At 41.5% G+C, this 18,033-nt stretch overlaps 1 protein-coding gene across 2 annotated transcripts in view; it reads right to left on the bottom strand.

Annotated features, from left to right (window-relative positions):
• Positions 1-18,029, bottom strand: part of tmem108 (transmembrane protein 108) — a 67,711-nt gene extending 49,682 nt beyond the window's left edge. The window contains exon 1 of one of the 2 annotated variants that reach the window (XM_074693966.1): positions 17,515-18,029. The gene's annotated coding sequence lies outside the window, so the exon portion shown is untranslated. Of the gene's footprint in view, positions 1-192; positions 308-17,514 lie in introns of those variants that run through there. The other variant, XM_074693967.1, reaches the window with a different exon arrangement.
• Between the last annotated feature and the right edge of the window lie 4 nt (positions 18,030-18,033).

Raw genomic sequence — 18,033 nt, 5'->3', positions numbered from 1 at the left:
TGTCTCAGCTCACGGCCTGCGACTGTGCTCTCAGTGATGCACACACCTCGGAGAGTGCGGGAAGTTCCACTCTCCACAAACACATCCCTAATTTTACCTCCTGACGCAGCTTCTTGTCTCAGTGACAATGGCAGGAACGAAAAGCGGTGGACGAAGGATGTTTTTCCGGAGGGGAGGGGGGGCGCATTGTACCTCGTTTCCTTGAGCGGTGCAGCAGAGAGCGCTGAGAGCCAGCTGGAGCGAGAGGACGCGAGGAGCCACATCCGCAGAGAACGTCCAAGGTCCAGAGTTTTCCCGCCGGGCGATGACCACGTGTGTCTGGACACAGAGGGAGAGATTTGTATTGTTCTCTCTCCTCCTCCTCCTCCTCACCCTCTCTACTCCACCTCCTCCCCCCTTCACTATTAGTGAGACGGATTAACTCCAAGAGCTGCTCGTCCTGAGAGTGTGTCTGGCTCATACAAACACACACACACACACACACACACTCACGCGCGCATCAATTAGGCTTCTCCATGAGATTTAGGCTGACAGACGATGGCAAGCGCACTCCACCAAAACATGACAAGGACGATTGGCCTGAAACTGGAGAATTCACCCATGGATGAGCAATTCTCCAAGGCCAAATGAGCCAATTATACAAGGGCTGAATTACATGTGGTGAGGCGCACACACATACACACACACACACACAAAACAACTCTGATTCATATTTTGAGTGACGGGGAGGTCGAATGATCTTTCCTGGAGCTTGAAGTGTGTAAACCTTGCCTGTAAAGGAGCGTTGGAGGAAGCAATGACCTGAGCTCTCGCCCCCTGCAGCCCTGAGGTCTGATGTTTACCTGGAGATAACAGAAGATAAGTCGGCAAAGGGGGCCTGACAGGCCTGACATTTGTAAGTGAGATCCAACTGGGGCCAATCCAGTGGGAGTCCAGGTCCAGTAGAGCAGGGATGTGACATATTACCTGGATTCATCTGACAGAGCAGATGGAGCGTTGTGGTGCCAGTGTTGTTACCAGAGATCGATAAGATCGTACAAAACAGAGAGACGCTATCACTTAAAAAATGTCTTAAATAAAACAAAAAGGACAATAAGTCAATTAAGATGTTCAGATCTTGGCTTTGTTATGATCAACACCGTTGTTTTTGAGAGTTTCTAAAGAGCAAGGACTTAAGAAATATCTCCAAAAAGCAATGAGTGAAAATTAATTTAACAGCTATAAAATCTGACAGAGAATTTCTTTTTCGACATTACAAATTATACAGGGTGGGCCATAAGTTTCAATACAGTTGAAAAAATAAACATTTTATGTTAGATAACCTTTTTTATTTATATAATGCCCTCTATACAGAGGTGTCAAGTAACTAAGTAAAAATATTTTATTACTTTTACTTTTAGCTTGTCGTCCTTCAAAAAGACACACACCCCAAAAAATAAAAACCCATCCTAAAATGGCTGATATTGCGTCATCCAGAAAGAGATGACATGGTTGTGGATGGATGAGATGTATAATCGTAATACCATTTCAAGACCCTGTTGATTTGTACGCCATCCATCGCATCACCACAACACAAATCACGCCAAACTTCAGCAACAACATAACAGACGTACGAAGCATAGTATGAAGATGTCTGTGGCAGAAACTCAGGAGTGGGGATGAACTACAGGCCCCCTGTAGCACAGCCTAAACTTTTTATCCTTAACGTAGTTTTGAAACCAGTACTTTTACACTTCTACGTAAGTAAAAACCTTGAGTTGATACTTCAACTTCTACAAAAGTCTTTCTAAACCCTAGCAGCTATACTTCTACTTGGGTAATGAATGTAACAGTTTTGACACCTCTAGCTCTATATGATTACTATTGTTTCAACTACAACAAAAATTAATACGTGAAACAATGCTTATCATATTGAGCACATTACATAAACTAGAAAAGCACTCAGAGAGCTCAGACCCCCGCCAAGCATATTGTGATTGTCACCAACACTTCAGTCCTACTTTAATGTTATACTCCCTTTCAGCAGACTGTCTGCTACAATTTGGTGTTAGTTGCAGGTTTGTACAATAATTTGTTACCTGACAGTGTTGAAAATTATGATGACCCAGTACATATTTCATATTCCAGATCTTAGTATCCAGAATATTTCCAGGATCTGGATTGTACTTTTAAATCTGTCAGAAATTACGGTGACCTTGTCTTGTATTGTTTTGCAAAGCAATCCGACCATTTATCCTGGAGTTATATACACATATGGTGAAAACAGCCCTATCTCTCAATGATAAAGAGTCCTTTAAAGAAATCCTGGATCAAGACAGTGATCTGGATCACCACCAAAATTTAATCACTTCTTCCTTATCCCATTTTAAACATTTCCTGTAAATTTCATGAAGATCCAAACAGACAAACTTTCCCAAATACATAACCTCCTTGTCGGAGCCAATAAACACCAACATTGTGACAGTTAGTAACTGACAGCAAAAGGGTTTTCTGTTAATTTTATGGCAGTGAAATATAAAAGAGAAACAGTAAATGTCGATGTTTGAGAAGCAAGGCTTGCTTAATGTTTCTCTGAGAGTTTGTAGAAACGTTAGCAGCTATACTTGGCTATAGCTTCTCAGACATTAAGTGCTTTGTTATCGTTTGCTATCTTTGCTAGCTTGGTTTTGCTTACTTAGGATGCTACTAAGCAGAGTGTTAGCATGCCACAAGTCCAATCTATGCTGCTTTAGTGGCTCTTAATGCAGTTTATCTTTTCTCTAAGATCATTTACACACTTGAAATCATTTTATTTTTAAATACATTAACTTAAAATAGCATAAAAGTAAGAGTCCCATGGGCCTGATAGTCAACATTTCCTGCATCATGGCGAGACCAAATAATTTGATACTGAGATAACTTTCTAAATCGGTTTCCTAGAAAACAGATTCAATGAAACGCTCTCTTTCATTACAGCCTTGAACTGGAGTAAACAGTTTTTAAGAGGATTCATGAGTTAATGTCAAGGCACTGCATAGCTAAGGTTATTTGTGATGAGTTTTAGTGTATTATTGTGCAAGTCTACCGCAAGAGGATCAGGACAGATGAGTGTGTAAGCTCCTCTGAGGAATTTGGACCCTGCATTCAGTGAATAATGCTGTTCCTATGAGGGTGAGGTAGTTTTAAAGTTTGCATAAGGAGCTTTTGCATGGATTACTGTCAAACATGCAACATCCATCAAAAATATCTCCAACAGATGACTATAGGAGAAATAATGAAGCAATCAGAGCAACTACTTGGCGCACTAATTAACAAAGCTAGCTGGGACACCCACAGGCGCCATGTCTATATAAAGATTATTTGTGTGTGTGCGTGTGTGTGTGTCGGTTTTTAAAATGCTCTCGAGGAGAAAAATGTCTCACCAACAGACGTTTAATTACCAGAGGATGGAGGTCTTTGGTTTGCCCGTGCCATCAGTCACGGCTGAATTAATGAAAAGGTAAACAGCAGAGGAATAATTCATACTCAGCATGTTAGGACGAGGTCTGTGTAACCACATGTGCTCAAACACACCTACACACACAGTCAGCAGTGTTTAGTGTTATGGATGAAAGGGTGGGTTGACAATGTGGTGGGGTGGAGATTGGGCTTTAAAGATGAGCAGAGGATTTTTACAGTGGAGCTAATTGAGTCAGTGATGAACTGATAAGCCACAAATGATACACCCCTTTTGTTCTCATATCAAACAGGTAAATAATGAAGAACATGGAGCCAGTGATTGCTGTGCTTAATGAGAACAGCGCACAAAGGTTTCATTAATCTTGGCCCGGGAAGTTATGAATATTATTAACGGAGAACAACAAAGATAAAAGCTGCAAAATCTAACTTTTCAACAGCAACAGAAAAAATATATCAGCCTTCAGTTGGTGCAAGTTATATCTGGAATGAAAAGCAGCATGTTGAAAGAATTTTTTTAACACTATTACTTAGAAAATGTAATGTCGGTGTGCCACAAGGCTCCATTCTGGGTCCCCTGCACTTTTCATCTATACATTAAGAAGCAACCAGATAGCTATGCAGATGTTTCTGACCAGATGATAAATGATGATGTCAGCATTCAGGTATCTTCAAAGACCCCCAAAAAGGGTATGGAGGGACTATTTGTTTATCAACAACGCCGGATGCGCGTACAACTTGGGTGCAGAAGCACTGCAGAGTATAAACGTTTGTCATCTGATGTGGAGGAGCTAACCAAATATAAATAACCAAACTAAATATGATCACTTATACGGTAAATGGCTCCCAGGTTTGTGACAATAATTTGTGTAGCAGTGAGTGGACAGAAAGGGTTCAACCGTGGACACTTACCAGACTGTGACATACTAGGAGGTAAACCTGTATCAATAAACAAGAAACCCTCCCAGACCAATAAAAGCACACAGACTGCTGAGTCTGAAACCCAGTTCATAATAAAAGAACAAGCAAACTACGTCCAGAGAACTGCACCAAATCAGATAAACACGGCACATTTAATTAGTTACCCGCAGACGTCGCTGGTGTTTCAGTGAAAAGTGTGACCCTGTTAACTGGTGACTCTCGGCTGTTAATCACTGACACTGACGGGTGAGAGTCACCAGTTAGCATGGTCGCTGTTAACTCCAAAACAGTGGCTGCTCTGTGACGGTCCAAACTTGATAGACATTTACTCTGTTGTATTATATTGTTTCTAAAAACTGACCACAGAACATTTTTAAGCTTAAAGTTTAAAAAACGCTAGCTCTTCTGAATGAATGGAGGTAAACGCTTCTTCTGCGTCACGATGCGTGCGCATTTATATGATGCTGTACACTGATAATGCCTCCATAGTATCTTGGTAATTCATGTATTTTCATGTTCTTTGTATGTTTTGCTGTTAGCTTGTATGCCTATTTGCTAAGAGACTAATCAGGAACATTGACTGTGAATTAGTCAAGGCTAGAAATCCTGTATCTGTTGCTCTTTCAGCAGATGTTTCAATGGCTTTGTGTTATACGATACCTAAAACAGAAATGGGCAAAGCTAAACTTTTTCAAATAAGCTCTCAGGAGGTTCTGGTGATACCTAGGATCACAAGCTGAAAGGAAAAAAAAAATAAAATAAAAAGTTAAATGGTATGCCTTCGAAACTGTAGTATTGGCATGCCACAAGGCTCTGTTCTGGGACCACTGCTTTTTCGCATTTACATTAAAGAGCTTGGAAAACAATTATTGAAGCATTTTAGATGAAGCCAAATTCTTTAAACAAGCCTTCATATGGTTCTAGTCTAATCTGGAATCAAAACAAGTAATTTGTCTAATATTATGCCATTAAAGCTGTAATTTGGGTGTGCCACAAGGCTCTATCCTAGGGCCACTGCATCTATTGCCATTTACATGAAATAGCCACCAGACAGCTTGGAAACAATATTCATGCACTTTTTTTTATAAATAATTGGCATAGATAAGCAATGAAATCTAACTTTCAAAAGCAGTCACATAAAAATTTGGGGTAGTGTTCTTTTCAGGTAGCTTATAGAAATAAATGATTACTGATTATTGTTTAAAAAAGCATTTAAGAGCAGTACAATGTCTCTTACAAAAATTTAAAAAGGGACAACAATCTGTTTAAGACCTCAACAACCCCCTCCCCCTAATAATTATTCAACTTGCTAAAAATTTCTTTGCATTTAGTTTTGAAAGACAGAGTTACGCTTATCTTCTCATCACTTCAGACAGAGTTGCAAGGACATAAAATGCACCCAGCGAAAAGAAACCGCTCCAGACAGAATGAATGTCAATGGCATTCCAGCGGCCTGTTTACAGCTCTCGTAGTTAAATGTCAAAAGCTCGGCCCCCGTAGGGAAACACGACTAGCTGGGAGAGAGCGTGCAGGTGTCTCTTTCTCCATCACTCCGCTGCTTCTCGCTCCTCTCTGTCATGTTGGTCTGAGGACAATACAGCAGGATGAGCAGCAGGATCTATTATTAGTGGATAAGTGAAGAATGAAGCGAGTGCCCGGGGGAAAACAAGGGAGCCGGCCAAACCACGCTGATATTATTTAAAGAGCTGCCGTGATGTCAGTTTCTTTGGAAGATGACTTTTACAACATGTATAAACTCTGCATGAATCACAACTTTGAGAAACATGCCTTTGGTTTTGAAAATCCCTCTACATCGCCAAGGGAGAAAACTCCTCGCAGTTACATCAGCTCATAACACATCGTGTACTACGAGAGTTAGCTGTAGCAAGCACAAACAGCCTGCGCAGTGACCACTGTGTGCTATTTATTCACAGCTTCTTACAAACTCAAAACGTCAAGTCATCCCTTCTCCCTAAAGGACACTCTCCTCCTCAAGGGGAGGTAGAGGAGGAGTCCAACAGCAGCTTCAGCAGCAGTTTCATTTGGCTCATGCTGCTGGTTGTCCACAGAAGGGCCGCTCTCTCAGAACATATGAGAAAATCTGGGAGTGAACATGGATTTAGTGGTTCAGCAGCTCAGGGGCAGAACAATATGAAAGTGTGAAGACTAAAAGTTTGAAAGACGGGGAAGGGCATCTATATTTACAGCGACGTCAGCCAAGGTTTTTTTTTCTCTTTCCATGTTGTTTCTTTCAGCTGCCAAAACTCTACTCACTCCAGCATCAATGTCCTGTCTCCATGGTGATGTAGCTGCCATGAAACCACCATCCCTTGCCACCACTACCAGCACCATACACACACACACTACACACACACACACAAACAAACTGGGTGAAATCCCACTGTGTCATTTAGCAGCCTTCTTTTTAAATGCTGCTCTGAGTCTGTAAATTAATTTGCCAACGCTTCACTCCATCTTATTCAGAATTAATTCTTTCTCAGATTACGAGACAGCTTTGCACCCCCCGGAGGGCACGAATCTCTCAGACTAAAGAGCGAGAGGGAAGAGGAGCAGGAGGCAAAGGAGGAGGAGGAGGAGAATGGGAGCCAAACCATACAAAATGCTCTCTAATTGGGGGTGACAGGCACAGATAGTTTCATATTTGAGGAATCCTCCCTGAGCTGGTTAACGCAGTGACAACAATGAAATGTCAGCTCCCGAGACACCAAAGACGTAAAGAAGACATCAGAAACTCACTGTATCAGCTCTGCTCTGCAATCTACCTGTCATATAGAGCTTCTAAAGGGATAGTTCACAGAGTTTGAAGTGAGTTCTGTAAGATACTCATCAAGACTGTGTTCAACCTGAATTTCTACATGGTTATTTTAGAAACTTGATTCTGATTATTGTGTAGCACAGTGACAGTCTATAATCTTTCAACAGCAGACTATTGTTTGTTTGTTTGTCTTTGCATCAGCCGCTAAGCTAAGCTAGCTTAATCAATGTTCAGTTTCATGTAACAGATAACTTAAACTGTATTCAAAAAATTACAGTTGGATGTAACAATAAGTGGCTAGCTTAGCTATTTTCAAGAAATATTAAGTTTAAAAGGTAAAAACAGCGATGGTGGGCTAGCTCGTTTAAGAAATGCTGATTTTAATGAGAGTGATAAAAGCTAGCTTGACTTTTTTTAGGAAGGGCTCTGTTTATCATACCAACAGCTTAGCTAATCTTTCAAATATAATTTTTCTGTGATTAATGTGCTGCTAAGCTTACTCGCTTGCTTGAAGAAATATTTAGTTTATTGAAGCCAATAACAGCTAGGTTAGCTTGTTCTTAATAAATACGAAGTTTTATGTGCTAGCACAGCTCAACTCAACTAGCTTTGTTTAAGATTTGTCCAGTTAAAGTTCAGTAATGACAGTTAGCTTTACTTTTTTTTCAGCTAGCTTAGCTTGCTTTAGAGTTCGCCTTTTTAATTATGTAGCAAAACTAAGCTATCTTAGTTTCAGAAATAGTCAGTTCAATTTCAGTAATGAGGCTAGCTTGAAGGTAGAGTCTGCAGGAATTTTCGTTACTTGTTAAAAAACACAAATTTCTACTGGGCTCCTTCTCCTTGGCTCAGTGCCAGCAGCAGCCCACACCCACAGCCTCAAATTGTAACTACATGAACACACTCACTCGCCAAGCAACCACCTGCAGAATCCTGTATCTACGTGGGAAACTCAAGAACCATGCACCCGTCTTAACATATTAGCAGAAGCTAATCACAACATACATGTATAAGGTCCCATATGAGACAATCGAGCAGGATTATTCCTGTAAAAGTTTGCATTTTATTTTTTATGGAAAATCCTGCAGACTGTATCTTTAACTAAGAAATGTTATATTTAATGCTAGTAATGGCAGCTAGCTTAGCTCGTTCAGGAAGAACCTCATTTTATTTGTAACACCAGTAAAATTAGCTTGTAAAAAGGAACGTCCAATCATAGCTAGCTTATATGATTTTAAGAAATGCTCGACTGAATGCTATTCATGACAGTTAGCTTTGCATGTTGAAAGAATTGTGCTTTTTGATGTAAGTAATTTCAGCTATCTTTTATTTTTTTAGACAATGTGTAATCTGTAAGAACAATAAAACTAGACTAGCTATGTTTGCTCTTTAAATGTCAGTTATGATCGCTAGCTTTAAGAAAGGCTAGTTTAATGTAAAACAGTAGCAAAGCTGACTTGTAGAAACACATTTCTGGCTTAATTAGATTAATAAAAGCTTGCTTTGCTCGTTTTAAGAGTTGGATTCATCCATTTCCAAAGTCACATTTTGTAGATGGTGTCTTGAGTTTTGACAAAGAAAACAAAGGCGGTCCTAGTTAAATAGAAGCAACAAACTGAAAACTATCCAGAGGAACAAATTGAAACCTTTACGGTGAGAGGGACAGTTTTTGTTGGAGCAGTCTGGAAAAAAATACCACTTTAGACCGTGTTAAAATCTTAAAAAGCAAAGTTTGTTGCTCTGAGCTGGCTACTAAACATTCTGGCTAAAGCTGCTGACACTGGCAGCATGCATTGGACTACAGAACAAGTAAATGTTTAAAGACATTTTGAAAAAAGGAGAGAGATGTCTGACAGTGAGTGAAACTACTGAAAAACATAAGTTTTTTTTCAGCATCTTTTGCTCAAAAATATTTGCTTCAATTTCTCTTAACAGAAGGGTTGAATTTGTAACTTAAACAACCTCCTTCAAAAAATCAGAAACCCCAGAGCATAAAAACGTCGCTTTGACACCAACTTTTGTGCTTGAGGAGTAATTTGGCACAAATGAGACCCCTCTGTCGCAGTCTGAAGAAACCTCCTCCTTCCTCCAGCTCCTATATATCCACTTTTACCTTGTGTGACCTCACCCAGGGCTTCACTCTCTCCTTGCCAAGCGCTGCACATGAGGAACACCAGCCCCACTGCTCCTCGGCCCATCAATCAGGCTCTCCAGCAGCCATGAAATGAGCCATATGCGGCACAGGCAGGGCACAGACAGAAAACAATGGTTTTATAAACTCAAGAGCTTCATTTCCTGGTATTCACACACTGCAGCGACTTGGACTCAAGCTGCCTGAAGGAGGTAAGTGTAAGTCACAAAATGAAGTGCTAGCTTTGGCACAGTGATGACAAATGCAGTGGGTGTGTGTTCGTTTGTTTGGAGAGGATGCTTTCGTTTAATTGGCAGAGATGACTGAACATTTAAGACAAGATAACAGAGTTGTACCCCCTTCACCTCAATCCTCTGCAACAATTAGCTTCTGACAGTGACATAGCAGTCTGATAATAAGCTCTGCCATGAGGAGGGGTCGCTCCAGTCCCCGGCATATGGTACCACTTTAATCTGCAGCCTCTATCAGATGAGTCTGGCAGCTTGACAAGGTTTGATTTTTAACTGACTGCATGCTCAGAAGCTACAAAAACAAGGAAACAGAATCTAATGTGCTGTATCCAAAATCTGACAAGTGGTCACAAACTAAAAAGATCGATAAGCTATTTGATGTCGCGCTGAAAGAACAAATATCCAGATTGAGGAAGTTGCCAAGGAAACTAGAGGCTGGAAGCTCTTTTTTTGACTCAATAGAAAAGCACTTTTCTGGGTGAGAGGAGGGCCATTTGCTTCCTCCCTGGCCGGGGTCACAACCCAGTGTCCATTAAAGGCTCTGAGTAATCCTCATAGGTGAGCCTGGCCTCAGACCCGGTAATTATCAGGCTGACACCTGCTTGCATTGTCCCCCCCTCTATCACATGACCCCTTCAGGGGGAGGCTGGGGGGTAACATGTAACCCCCTCGGACTTGTTCACCCCCAGGCTCTCTCATAATCCTATTAGACCCAGTCATCTGCGCTGAATTAAAAAAATGTGATGAATGGTCCTAAAACACAAACCCTCTGTGTCCCTAAGAGTCTCCCTGTGTCACTTCTTTAGACGATGGAACCAAAACCTCTCATGTAACAAGAAACAAGAAACATTTAGAAGACTTTATAGATCATTTCAAACATTTGTGTGCAAGATACTGGATTAAAGGAGCTCTGAGATGTAAAAAAGGCGTAGAGTTTTCGCTTCTCAGAGTTTTTCATACAACAAACATTCACATTTCCTGAATTCAAATTTTTTCTGCAACATGCTGATTAAATCTCCTGTTTTTCCTACCATGCCTCACAGACTTGTTAGTGACCTACCTGACCTGTAACACCAACAAATCCACTTGGTATTATAGAGCGGCTCTTAGGGATCATCCTGAAGTTTGACATAAGCAGGTTAAATATCTGACGATAAAGCAGCTCTTTGTTGGAGCCAAAGGTTAAACTCGTACAGTTTTCTTCAGACTAAGTCTTTTTAATATTTATTATACAGGTCTGTATTTTAAGCTATTAGAAATCCAAACTAGCAGTGAGGCTAGGCCTAAGACCAGCAGCAACCTCCGGTCTTAAAACATGAGGCAGATACAAAAGTGTTAAAACTGCAGTTCCTTAAGCGTCCACTTGAGGTTGGCTACAGAAACACCTAAAACCACATACACACCAAGCCAAAAAAACACTGATTTTTACCACATTAGTAAAAATATTTACAGCCTGGTTAAAAAAAACAGTGTGATTGACTGATTCCTCTATCAGCACACACTGTGTTTTTCCAACACGTTATTTCCAAAAACCTACAAGTTTTGCCCATATAAGGGCATGGCTGACTTCACTAACAGGTAGTCGCCTTGTAGCTGCCTGCAAACAGGCTAAAGACTCCCAAATTGAAAGACGCTAGGTTGAGTTTGATATTTCCAATATGGCTACTGTCAATGATAGGCTTCAAAAGTCTTTATCAGAAACAAATGGGTGATGTCACTAAGACTACGTCCATATCATACAGTCTAAGATCCTAAACTGCAAATAGTACGGTTGAGTCAGCATTTTTAATATGGCAAAAAAAAAGCATAAAAGTGACCACTGTGACAAGGGTTTATCCTTAGGGAACAAAGGACAGTTTTAGCTTCTGTCATAAATGGGGGTTTCATTGGACAAGAACCAAAGGTTATTCATCAATGAGACATAGTTTTCTGTTCAGTGGTCATTGCTCACTTTCAAAAAGCATATTTTAGATGTAGAGATGACGTTAGAGTGGAAACAATGAATACAACTTTTAGAAAATTTCTTACAGAGACTGACTGGATGCTTGGTCACTTCCAAAAATGGCCGATGGGTTTCTAATAATCCAATAGTTTGCTGTTCACCTGTTTTTAGAATTTCTGTGCTTGGGTACCATCAGTGTTGTTATTTTCAGATTTGTGCAAGTCTGTTGAGTCTATGTTGAGATGTTTCACTAAGTTCACACACTGACTTGGCAAATCATGCTCTAGAAGAAAATTCATGGTTTGGGGTTCATTCTCAGGGTACCATGATTGACTGTCCAAACAACACTGGATTCAAGAAATTTTGTAAGTTTTTCAGTCAGGATCAAAATGTTGGACCAGTTAACTCATTAGCTGCCAGTCGTTTTTATAGCAGAGAGCCCAATACTATCAGCTGTTTCAGGGCATTCTGACTGATCTTTCCAGACCCACAGAATATTGTGTTCAAACATGTAAACAACAAAACCACCAAAAGAAAGAGTAGCCTCTCTTCTTTGATCAGTTCTGTAGTAATCGTCAGTAGAACCACATGCTGGTTCCCCTCTCCCAATAAAAAAAAATCAGTTTTTGACCAAAAACACACACTCTGATTGGGTGTAAGCTGCCTGAACTTGTCTGACAAACAATGTTTTGCCATTCGCCCCGTTTCCACCAAGTAGTCTGGTTTGGATCAGTATGGTTTGATATGGGTTGTCTCAGTTAAGCTTGGTCCTGTTTGTCCCCTCGTGGTAGGCGGCATGTAAACCGGATGCCAACAGCCGCATCAGTAACATAATAGCGTGACGCCATAGCAGCGGGACACAGTTTACCCCGCTAATAAATCCAATGAAGAAGAAAAACGTGACACAGTAAACAAAGAGCAACAATGAAAGACATCCAACAATTTGTCCTGTTTATGATTGGCATGTGGCTCTGATACAAAGTGCAATCAAGCTTTGTTTCAGAGGAGGCTGACTGCCGCCAGAAGAAATGCAGCTGCTGTCACATGGTTGGTGATGATTCTTTCGACCAATCAGTGGTCTGCAGTGTTGTGGCTCCACCTTCCAAGATCAGATCGGTTTAGTCTGGTACTGACGGAATTGGTTTAGTCTGACGGGAGGGTGCCAAAATGTGGGATGGCTCATCTCAGTTAATTTGGGGTCTGTCCCTGGATCAGTCAGTGGAAGCACCGTAAAATGCACGCCGTACGGAGACAAACCAAACCGAACCGCTTGGTGGAAACGGGGCTATAGTCTCTCTGTCCATCACCTCTGCCACCTATAGGGGTCAGTTTGTCAGTACACTAGTTTGCAAGTCTGATATTGATGGACAAGCTCCACCAGACCATCCCCCAGCCCGCCCTGTTGAAAAACATGATTGTGTCTATAGACGCTATTGGTATTGGGTTAAAGACCAACATCTCCATCCTAGCTAATTTTTCCTGACTACATCAAAAACACAGCTGCAGCCTTTTCCCCAAAACTCAACTGTGTGAGACTATAAATCCCCCTTTTTTACTGCAAGGTAAATAGAAGTCTTCTTGTGAATTTTAACTCTCCAAAGATCTACAACTCGTTTCTCGGCCTGGTGTATCAGCTGTATCAGATAGTCTTAAACTCTCTGAGAAATCACCTTACATAACACGCCGACAGGTCTACTTCCTGAAGGGGACTTATTGGGCCCTTTCACCCCTTACGTCCCTCTTGGCACAGAGGGTGACCATCAGTGGGTGGAGGTGCAGATCGGAGTGGCATGGCTGCAGCGGAGGAATGCAAGGAATTCCCCTTGTAAACACTTCATGCTCGAACAGTCACCACCGCAGTCTTATCTCCCCGTGCCAATCGCACTCTTTAATCATCGTTATGGTAAGTTATTCATTACCCATGCCCCCCTCCTCTTCTTCTGTCTGCTTTTCCTGTGGCCTCTGCGTGCTTGGGGCAGGTGGGGTTACCTTTGCTCAAAGCTTTTGTTTACCTGAGGCCCCCCATGGTGTACTGTTTACTCTGATACCCCCTAACAGGTGAACACAGCCTGCTCTGGGCTACTGTATGTGGTACAACAGTCTGAATGTCAACAGCATGAAACAGAGATCTGTGCCCAGCACAGCCGACCCTGGCTCCGTCTGCTCCTATGGGAACGCTCTATATCTGATAGGATCATAAGTGGCTAAAGTAGGGGAGTTTATTTTTTTTCCTCTTGGTTTGAATAGAGCGGATTTTTCTTGCTTTTCAATGCACCGCCTCCCCCGTGGTTCCTGTATGTGAGCCCCCTCTCAGCTTTAATGAAAGTAGTAGAGAAAGAAGCCAAGAGCCTTTGATAATACTGCGCGGCATTTAAAAAACACAGGAAAAGAAACATGCAAGCACAGGCTGTTTTTTCCTCTCTCTGCCAAGGTGAAACCCAGTTTTTGTTCTCACCGTGCTGGAGGAAAGTGCAAAGTCTAACCTGAGCACATACTGTGTAGTATGAGGGGGCCCATGAGGGCTGCATTCCACCTCATGGTGTACCACTCACTACCAGTCATGAGGGACGCTTACTTACAACTGGGAAACCCACTCTCACTGCCATGGCTGCATTCCCACAAACTTTCCCATCAAGCCGGACTTTCTACGGCAAGAGTCAGGGACCAGATTTCCTCTTTTCCTGAAACTTCCCCTGATACGTTTATTCAAGGAGGTCTGCTGCCCTGGATGGGACAGCTTACATTTTCCGTGTGTTTTTCTGTCAACTTTTCCTGACACGGGTGATAAGAGAGCAGCTGCAGAGATTGTTCAGAAGCTGAACTCTGAAAATTCTTCTGAATGTTGACAGTAGATATCCATCCACTGAGAAAGGTGTTAAAATGACTGACACACACATTTTTGCCTCTGTCGTTCAGACAAAAGGAGAGAGAATTGGTAGGATTTGTTGCTGACAACCTTTCAGGAAAATCCTCCAGGCCAAATAAAATGATGGCTTCTTTTTTTCTGTCCCGCAGCTTATCTTGACTTCATGAGCTTTTATGCCTTTGGAGGATTTACCGCCCAAACCAAATCGGCTATCCAGACAATGATCGAGGCAGTATGTGAGCTGAATGATATTTAGCAACTTAGCTAGTTATTTTTCTGCCCACTTATTGATTGAAATTCCTTTTTCATACTGCCAAAGCCTGAAGTGGTGTCTATCATCAGAATTTCTTCTACTCAATGCATCAAAATCTCGCAATATCAAATTGAAAATTATCCCCACAAGAGGCTAAACTTTTCTAGTCTTAAGTATCTTAGCTCTGCTGGCAGCCTAGCAAATGGAGTTAAAACTCTCGTCTAGACATAAATATTTCTAAATATATTGACAGATTATTACTCTACAATCATGCTCCTGTGATATCGAACCCTTTCAAATTCAGGGACTTAATGGAATTTCATTTAGTGTGTTTTAATCTATTTGTTTAGATGATTATTCGAAGGATTGTCAGGATATTTGGAAACTAGAATGGACTTTCATGATTCCTAGAGGATAAACTCTTGTAACTTCAACAACCGCTTATTTTTTTTCTCTAAACCGCCACCAGGACTACTCCTTTGATTTTTGTGTGTTTAAAAAAGATGACTCACTGTAACCATGAGCTTGGTAAATTTAAAAAAGCCTATACTAGCTTAGCTGTTAGATAGTGTCAGTATTGAGCTAAAACTGTAGACCTCCATTTCTGAAGTCTGATTAATTTTTTCCTTAAAAAACACTTGGGTTTCTTGGCCTATGATGTATTCACTAACCTAAGTTTTACTAGATATAAAATTTTGACGTTGGAACCTGTTCCATTTTTTGCAGATCAAACTAAACTGCTATGTTAGCCAAAAAGAATCAAGTTTTACTTGTTACACTAAGCTTTACGTTAGCCAGACAGAAAAAACATTTTGAGAGTTTTATTTTCTGTTTTACATCTAGTTTTAGTATCTTTGTAAAGTTATTCAACAGAAATTTTTCAGCAGCTAAGCTAACATGCACAGAAGCCATGGTGTACAGCAGTTGAGGGGCTGAACTTTCACATAACACCACTTTATTCTTGAGAAAATAAGCTAGTTACTCAAAATCTACATGTTATAAGTTTATATTTGACTTAAAAGATCTCTAAACTTCTTAATGTACTTATTTTTTGGTCATAATGTGATTTTTCTTCTGCTAGCCTATTAATTCTTTTAGCTCCCTCCACTCTTCCATTGCGTTTCTGCATCGGGTAGGTGTTGGTGTTAGCCACAGCTAACCACTAGCTGTAGTTATTAGCTTTATCCATCCTCTGATTTATGACACACTTTTAAGGATATCTTTATTTTTCATGTTATAATATCTGCCACTACTTCTTATTGTATTGATTGCATTTGACTGTGAAGGAAAAGCAGCTGTTTGAAGAGTGGATGAAGGTAGCTAGCTTAAAGTTACATGAAGTTAAGCTAACCTTTTTAGCTTAACAAATGCTGCAGAAGGATACCTGAGGTGGAGAATCTGTTTTATTAAAAATAAACAGTAGTGAAATGTACAGCAATTATGATATTAAAGAGTTTTACTTTTAAACTGGCAGAAAGCGGATGTTAACAAGCAGAGTTAAGCTAGCTCATCTAGCAGACCCCCATGATGTCTGAGTCTATGTGTGTTTGAAACACATCACTGGTTTTGAATGTGAAACTGACTTGTAAGGTGTTTTTTATGTTTTAAATCACATTGTTCCATTGTTTTGGGAAGGATGAGGCCTCGGGGAGTCATTTGGCTCATGAATGATGAGCACAGCAGGATCAATTGGAGACTTGGCTTAGAGAGCGGCACGTTAACGCAATGCACTTGAAAAGCTAAAGCGCAGATGTTTGACCAAAATTTCTGAGTCAACTCAGAGTCCTTTTGATTTAGTAGCAACTTAAAACTATGTAAAACAGATGAAACTCTGTGAAAAGTTGACGAATCAGTTTATGAATCCAAACTAAGTTTATGTACCAACAGATGAGCAGTGAAAAAATAAGTATCCTCATTAATATAAAATGCTTAACATGTTCCTTAATACCCATTCATGGTATCACAGCATGTCTGCTCTGCCCTCATGTCTGAGGAAGCTGTCAGCTACAGATGTCAATCCCCCCGCTGACCCTCTCCCTCCCCCAAAACACGGCACACAAACACATGGCACTGGAGGACCGGAGGATTGTCCCCCCCTTGAACAAAGGAATGGGGGGTTTCTGTGGAGAACAGGCAACCAAACATTCCTGACACAATGGAGAGAGTGGTCGGCAGGTTCAATTAGTACACACTTTAAACCGAGCTCTATAGATCCCACTGAGCTCCAACACAAAGCTCCAACAGGCTGCCGGGCGATGCCAGTGTGTTCGTGGTGGTCTTACGTTTTAAGAGAGTTTCACCTATTATCTGCTTTGTTGCCACTTAGAAATGAACCACTTGAAGGACACTTGGGGGCAAAGATTGATGGGTTCCTCGCTTTCCAAAAACTTTGTTTTGGAAGCACTAACATTGCTTTAAATCAACCACAGCCAGCACGCTCAAGGAGTCTTTGCTATTATTAATCTTTACAGGAATCCATCATCACTAAAAGTCAAATGAAACACACAGGGCACATGTTCTGAATTTCCAATGGTACTCTTTTTTTTCAGACTGTGAAGGAGACTCTGAATCCTGAGCAAAATATCATTAAATGAACCCAACATAAAAATGTCACAGCTCACCTGCTGCTGAGTAAATCTGGGTTTTCCAGGAAGATTCCCTGACCAGCTGATGATAGCAATTTCCAGTCTTAACATCAACACCTCTCTTCACTTTGCAATTCATCAATGGCATGATGCACTAATCCAGTAGGACATACTGTATTTGGGGATGCCTTGTAGCATTGCTGGATGCAGAGATTGAGTGCGTATGTGGATACAAGGATTTGCCTCACACAATCAATGAGCAGATATATTACAAGAGCAGCCAATAAAACCACTACAGGTGCAGAGCATAGCCTGATCTGTGTGAGCTGAAGTAAAAGAATAAACTGATGCACTCACCTACTACACAAGGTGCGCCGTAACGTCGGGTACTTGGCGTATCCGAGAGAAACGAAACGAACCCCCCAAAAAGCCGCTGTGTCACACCATCCAGGCGCACATGTCCCCAGTTCCCCACCGATGAAATGTCACAATCACGAGCAGCGGAAACACAGCCAGCGGACTGCAGGAGGGAGCAGGAGCGGACCTCGAGCGGCGCAGCGTGTCCAAAGCGCCGGATGAGATGCGTTTAGGGAGCCACCCCCCTGCCGGACCTTTGGGACTCCGCACCTTCTCCTCCCTCTTCACTCTTGAAGCTGTAAATAGCGGGACATGAAGGGAACTCTCCGCCTTCGGAGGCAGCGTGATCCGCTCCCGGGATGAAGCCGTGATGCGTGTTTGCTCGTTAAATGCGTGGTGCGCAATTAAAGAGGCGCCGGTGCCACCCACTAACGGGGGATTTCGTGCGTACGAGGAGGGAATTTTAATGAGGAGTGCTGCAGAGTTTGCTCCCTGTACGGAGAGTCTCTCACACCTTGA

This window comes from Halichoeres trimaculatus, unplaced genomic scaffold, assembly GCF_033239565.1.
Source record: "Halichoeres trimaculatus isolate MK-OKI-2021-1 unplaced genomic scaffold, fHalTri1.1 fHalTri1_scaffold_18, whole genome shotgun sequence".
Lineage (NCBI taxonomy): Eukaryota > Metazoa > Chordata > Actinopteri > Labriformes > Labridae > Halichoeres > Halichoeres trimaculatus.
This window is presented reverse-complemented; position numbering and strand designations above follow the sequence as displayed.